This window comes from Plecotus auritus, assembly GCF_963455305.1.
Source record: "Plecotus auritus genome assembly, chromosome: 1".
Taxonomy (NCBI): domain Eukaryota; kingdom Metazoa; phylum Chordata; class Mammalia; order Chiroptera; family Vespertilionidae; genus Plecotus; species Plecotus auritus.
The window spans coordinates 161825078-161832339 of NC_137770.1; the positions used below are offsets into that span (position 1 = coordinate 161825078).

A 7262-nucleotide genomic window follows, 5' to 3' on the forward strand; every position below is an offset into this window, starting at 1 on the left:
AAAGAGGCTCCATCATTTGCTTTGCAGTGATAGGAAAGAAGATAACTGACTCTCCATTGGGCTTTTTGTTTTGTTGGACAGCATACTACTGATAAACTATAAATGATACTGTTTTATGTTATAAAAATACTAGCTTTTTCATTCATTGTGTTTATAGTTTTTCTCTGCTTAGTCAATGTTAGGCTTAGTAAGTGATTAAAGGCAATTTTATTACAGCAGCATGTACTTATTTTATTCTAGGAGAATAAAATGCATAAAGAGAAATAGCATTTATTTTTGTTTGTAATCTATAGAATTGAGTTCTTTTGCTGATACACCCAAATGGCTCTCTGGCATCTATTTTTTCTCTAGCACATGATCCCCTAACTTTAATTTCTTTTTTCTTAAGGGGCTCATTTGGATCAACCCATGAGAATGTTGTCCATTGTCTAATAAGCAATCAGAGAAAGATCTGTGGTTACATGTCAACTTGTGCTGGTCTACAGATGAAGAGGTGAAGAGAGTAGTAAAGAAGTCAGCGGCAATCCATCTGTGTGAAGGTCAAACCGGCTTCATTGTACACCTTGAAGGCTTTCTCAATGGCATTGACATAGGCAGCTGTTCTCAGGTCCAATCCCAGATTATTTTCATTGCTGTGTGCATGATTTCCCTGGCCCCAGAGCTCCATGGTGTAGGCTGAACCAGAGTGCACAATGTCTTTCTCAGATGCCCCCGATATCCTGTCTTGGAACTCTGATGTGGGTACAACAGGAATAGTTCCACGATGCTTTCCAAATTTCCTTTTCAAACTCTCCTGAACCAACATGAGCAAGTGGTAGTTAGAATCCCTTTCATATATGAAGGTCAAACGGACATAGCTGACATGATTTTGTTTCTTCAGCCACTCAAAGAAAGATACAGTAAGCGCCCCCTCTACCCCAGCATTCAGGTAGAGATCTGGAATAACCATGATGTTCTTATCCAGGAAAATCTTATTGGCTTCTAGAGTTGTTGGCCCATTGGCACCTTCAGCGATGATATTGGCTTTGATTCTTGGTGCCCTGGACTTGGTCAGCTGCTTCTCACTGGCAGCAGGGATCAGTATGTCACAGTTGGACTCTAAGATGCTTCCTTCATAAAGCTCTGCCTTAGGGAAATCCACGATTGATCCATGCTGCAATTTGAAGTCTTCCAGTTCCTTTGGGTCAATACCATCTGGATTCCAGAGACTCCCATCAGATTCAACAACGCCAACACATTTAGCACCAAAGTGATGCAAATTCCTCATAGAGTGAAGGCCCACATTACTAAATCCCTAAACAACAAATGTTTTCTCTCCAAGCCCTGGTGTCATTTCTAAAATGATCATGTAAGAAGCTTCATTGATGAAGTTTTTGATTCCATAGTAAACTCGCCAGCCAGTAGCAGAAATCCATCCCTGGACTGACGGGCTTGCCAGTGACAGGCATGGGCATTAGTATCCTAGTGCCCGATGGTGCCAGCACAGGTGTCCGCAATCCAGGACATCTCTAGCTCTCCGGGTTCATGTCTGGGGCCGGCACGCCAATGCCCAGACCAATAAAGCCCTTCTTTGCCAGTTCCATGGTAAACCTCCTTGTGATCTTTCCCAACTCATCATCGGTATAGTTCTTGGGGTTGATCATAACACCAGCTTTGGCACCCCCAAATGGCACATGAACCACTGCACACTTATATGTAGTCAGAGAAGCCAAAGCTTTCACTTCATCTCCACTCACATCAGTGCTGGAACGAATACCTCCCTCCCTGGCAGGGCGTGTGGTGCAGGCGGGGCTGGACCTGGTAGCCCTCGGTGACCTCCCAGGAGCCATCATGGCGCCAGATGGGGAAGGACAGGAGCAGCACATGGTTGCAGGACTTGATCCGCAGGATGCCGCGCACCCACTTGTGCTTCTGCTCCTCCCTCTCCTGGGTCTTGAGGTCCTCCACCAGCTTGTCCTCCACGATGCTGGCACGCGGTGGAAGAAGCTCTCCACCATCCTGAGAAGTCGGGTTGTGCTGGCGGTCAGCTGCTGCCTGGCTGTAGTGTCACCAGGAAGGTGGTGGGAGCCCCTGCTGCAGGGTGGCGGCTGCGGGCTGCCTGAGGGCCAGCCCGGCCCAGCAGCACAGCCCGGTCAGCTGCAACAGACCCCAGGGCTGCAGCCTGATGCCTTGCCCAGGCAGTGGGACATGGCGGGAGCTGAGGAGAAGTTCTCTGGGAGGCTGGGGACCATGGGAGGGAGGGATGGCCCTGCAAGGGCCTCCCTTTTAAGCCACAGCTTCCTGTCCTCAGGAGCGGTCCCCCCCCCCCCCCCCCCCCCCGGCACTCGCTGCCTACCCAGGAACAAGGACTTCGGGCTTCTGCCAACCTTTCCTGTGAATGGCAGCGCTGGGGCCCTGGCCTTCCTAGAGCCTCGCCTCCTCCTCCTCCATGGTCTCCCAGACCTCCCTGTCGAAGGCGCATGCAGGCCAGGCTGCAGGACCACAGATTTTTATTTGTTTCCCTCTTCAACATTTTTGACACTGTGCTAATAGTTATATTCAGTTTTGCAAGCTTTTTAGGAAATTTTGACAGTATTTTTGTACAAAACATTTTTTTTTAAAAAGACACTTGTTAACTTATTCTATTTTAATTTGGCCAATTCTATAAAAAGTTAAGAAATTAAAAAAAAAAAAGAAAAGAAAAGAAAAGAAAACGACAAGTCTCACTTTATGGCCCAAGTTACTGTGCAAGCCCAATGGGGACCAAGCCCAGTGCCGGGCATGCGCACTTCAGTCTTGTCTGTTGTTGAGCATGCGCCTTGCTGCCAGCATTCTGGGAGGAGAAGGAAGGAGAGGCGGCCGTTTTCCTCCATCACACCCTTTCTTGCTTGTGGAGACTGAACTGGTAGGTCCAGAGAGCAGCCCTCCCAGGACTTTAATTAACATGGGAGAGGGTGAGGAGGAACCCCGGGCTTGGTAGGCGTGGGGGGTGGAGGGTTTGGGGGTTTGGGGGGAGGGGGCGGGTTCTGTGGCCTCCTGGAGGGGAAGGTCCTGAGGTCAGTGCCTTTCTCCTCTCAGGCATCATGGCCGCCAGGGCCCTGCAAGTCCTCCCGTGACCTGGACGAGGAGGGTGTTGGGCCCATGAGGAAAGGGGTCAGTGTAGAGTCTTGGGGGTATTATTTCAGGTGTCTGGGTCCTGTGGGCACCAGGGACAGGAACACAGACTCCAGAGTCCTCCTTGGGGCCCTGAGCAGGGGGTGGGGCAGGTGTGAGATGGTACCTCATTGTTGTTTTGACTTGCATCTCTTGGATGATTAGTGACTTTGAGCATATTTTCATATTCCTCTTGTCCTTCTCTATGTCCACTCTCGATACGTGTCTTTTAGGTCCTTTGCTCATTTTTTGATTGGATTGTTTATCTTCCTTTTGTTAAGTTGTATGATTTTTCTGTAACTTTTGAATATCAAACTCTTATCGGAAATATCATTGGCAAGATGTTCTCCCATATAGTGGGCTTTCTTGTTGTTTTGTTCATGGTTTCTTTTGCTGTGCAAAAGCTTTTTATTTTGATGTAGTCCCATTTGTTTATTTTCTACTCAATTTCCATTGTCTTAGGAGTTGTATCAGTAAACATATTGCGAGGAGATATGTCTGCTATTTTGCTGCCTATGGATTCTTGTAGGATTTTTTATGACTTCCCGTCTTACATGTAAGTCTTCTATGCATTTTGAGTTTGTTTTTGTGTATGGTGTAATTTGGTGATCTAGTTTCATGTTTTTCCATGTATCTGTCCAATTTTCCCAACTCCATTTATTGAAGAGACTGTTTTGACTCCATTGTATGCTCTTGCCTCCTTGGTCAAATATTAATTGAGCATAGTGTTTTGGGTGGATATCTGGGTTCTCTATTCTATTCCATTGGTCTATATGTCTGTTCTTGTGCCAGTACCAGGCAGTTTTTAGAACAGTGGCTTTGTAATACAGCTTGATATCTGGTATTGTGATCCCTCTAACTTTGTTCGTTCTCAGGATTGCTGCGGTTATTCCAGGGTCCTTTTTTATTCCATATAAATTTTTGGAGTGTTTGTTCTAGGTCTGTGAAATACGCTGGTGGTAATTTTTATGTATTTTTATTGATTTCAGGGAGGAAGGCTAATGGAGGGAGTCATGGAAACATCAATGATGATAGAGAATCATTGATTGGCTGCGTCCTGCACGCCCCCTACTGAGGATTGAGCCCACAACCAGAGCATTTGCCCTTGACCAGAATCAAACCTGGGGCCCTTTGTTCTGCATGTTGATGCTCTATCCACTGAGCCAAACCAGCTAGGGCTGCCATTGGTATTATAATGGGGATTGCCTTGAATCTATAGATTGCTTTGGGTAGTATGGACATTTTAATGATGTTGATTCTACCAATCCATGAACAGGGTATATTCTATCACTTGTTTATATCTTCCTCTATCTCTCTTTTCAATGTCCCATAGTTTTCTGAATACAGGTCTTTTACCTTCTTAGTTAAGTTTATTTTTAGGTAACTTAATTTTTTTTGTTGCCATGGTAAAGGATTTTTTTTTTTTAAGTATCTCTTTCTGTGAGTTCATTATTGGTATATAAAAATGCCATAGATTTCTAGGTGTTAATTTTGAATCCTGCTATGTTACTGAATTTATTTATTAAACCTAGTAGTTTTTTGGTGGAGTCTTTAGTGTTTTTTATATTCAATATCATGTCATCTGTGAATGACAGTTTCACATTTTCGTTTATAATTTGGATGCCATTCATTTCTTCTTCTTGTCTGATCGCTATGACTAGCACTTTCCAGTACTGTGTTGAACACGAGTGGTGAAAAGTGAGCATCCTTGTCTTTTTCCTATTTTTAGAGGTAATGCCACAGTCTTTTAAATGAATAAGGTAATAACAATATCCTTCATATAAATCTTTCATCAAATGTTGAAGAAAAGAAGGAACAGAAATGTAGTAATACGGAAGTGTCAGGAAACATGTATGATGGTGCTCATGATAACACTGACACTGATGGACTGAGTCTGCAAAGTAACATTGAACAAACTGATATCCAGCAACCAAATGATAAAATTAATTAAAACACAGTCTTCTTAATGAATAATGTAATAGCAAAGCTAATGATAAAGCCAAATGATAAAAGTAGTGAAAACACAGTCTTCTTAATGTGTAAGGTATTAACAACATCCTTAATATCAAACTTTATTCAAAGGTTGAAGAAAAGAAGGAACAGAAAAGTAGTAACCGGGAAGAGTCAGGAAACATGTTTGATGTGGCTAATGATGACACTGACAGTGTTGTTGTGGGACAGAAAAGCAACAGTGAACAAAGTGATAAGCACCGGTTTCCTATTGTGGAGAATGAAGATTCTGATAGGTAAGCCTATAGCAGTATTTAACAGTAGGTAATTATTTTCCTATAAAAGAAATTCCAATTTGAGCTAATATTCATGATTAACAAATTTTATATTTATGCTAGAGTGAATCTTGCTTTGTAATCAGAAAATGCAAATCAACAAACAATAAGATAACATTTTTTTGAACTTATAATGATAATTATTGTATTTAAAAAAGAAAACCAGTATTTTCCCATTGGAGGAAAAAGCATTCTCGTGCACTACTGTAGATGAAATTGGCACATCTTTTTCAAAGGGTAATTGAGCTTCTTCCAAAATGTCGGGCCTAAACGGGCAGTCGGACATCCCTCTCACAATCCAGGACTTCTGGCTCCCAACCACTTGCCTGCCGGCCTGCCTGATTAGCTCTAACTGCTTCTTCCTGCCAGCATGATCACCCCCTAACCACTCTCTTGCCAGCCTGATCGACGCCTAACTGCTCCCCTGATGACCCAATTGCTCCTAACTGCCCTCCCCTGCTAGGCTGGTTACCCCTAAACTGCCCTCCCCTGCACGCCTGGTTGCCCCTAACTGTCCTCCCCTGCAGGCCTATTCCCACACTACTGCCCTCCCCTGCAGGCCTTGTCCCTCCCAACTGTCCTCCCATGCAGACCTGATCACCCCCAGCTGCCTTCCCCTGCAGACCAGGGTCCCTCCCAAGTGTCCTCCACTGCAGGCCTCAGTGCTCCCAACTGCCCTCCCATGCAGGTCTGATTGCCCACAACTGCCCTCCCCTGCTGGCCATCTTGTGGCAGCCATCTTGTGTCCACATGGGGGCGACCATCTTGTGTCTTGGAGTGATTGTCAATTTTCATATTACCTCATTATTATATAGGATAACAGTTCATTTCATGTTGATCACAGCTTTGATTGTGTTTAGCTGCAGATTAACATTACAAGAAGAAAAAGAGAAGAGACAAAAAGCTGATCTGTTACATAAAAAAAATACGACGCAGTTAAGGAAAGAAGAAGGGGAGTCCATGAAAGCAGTTGAAATGAACCCCAAAGTTGAAAACACCATAGGAACACAAGTCATGGCTCTGAAGCCTGTAAGAGGGAATGAGGTAAATTTACCTTTGGAAAAAATATCTTATATCTAACAGTATTTTATGGATAATTGTATCCCTTTGATTTAATGTACAGTATTACATTTAAAACAAACGCAAAATGGCATCTCATTCAAAATATGAACTGTGACATTTATGACTAAAATTAGTAATTTATTACTATCCTTGGCATGTAGTTGATGCTCTGTATAAGTTTTCTAAATGAAGAAAGGGACCATAAATTGAGTTTAACCATTCACATCAATGTTAATTTTGGCTTTTAAAAAGGTTAACATGCAGGCTAAATTGCCTTGAGACTGTGATGGAATTACTCAAATGTTCATAAACAAATTTTATTTCACAATACTGCATTTTTGCTCTATGACAAAACTAGCTATCACTTAAGTTAAAATTTGAGGTTTTCATGAAGGCAAAAGATGCTTATGCTTTAAAAGGCTGCTTTTTAACAATTTTTTAAGGAGCTGTTCTTAAGCTTTGAACTTTTTGTTAATGGTATTGGATAAAAAACTAAACAAAATGTGTCCCTAGGTTGCTGAAGAGCAAAATTACACTCAGAGGCAACTTTCTCAAGAACAGAATGCCAGTATATTACAATAATTATTGTATTTAAAAAATAAAACCGGAACTATGGAATTCTGACCAAACAACCTTGCAAACCACAGGGGCTAGAAAGAGCTCATTAGAAAGTGAAATCTGAGGTAGTTTACATAGTCATGTACAAATGTGTGTATTTGTGCAGATATGTGAAATCCACTATGGTACATATGGGAACTATAGATAATTTGAAATACATATCTG

General features: G+C 42.8%; 1 pseudogene across 1 annotated transcript; it reads right to left on the bottom strand.

Annotated features, from left to right (window-relative positions):
* Positions 1-514: 514 nt before the first annotated feature.
* On the bottom strand, positions 515-1997 carry LOC308241547 (glutamate dehydrogenase 1, mitochondrial-like; annotated as a pseudogene). Its single transcript has one exon. The product of its transcript is annotated as a glutamate dehydrogenase 1, mitochondrial-like (transcript).
* Positions 1998-7262: the final 5265 nt, after the last annotated feature.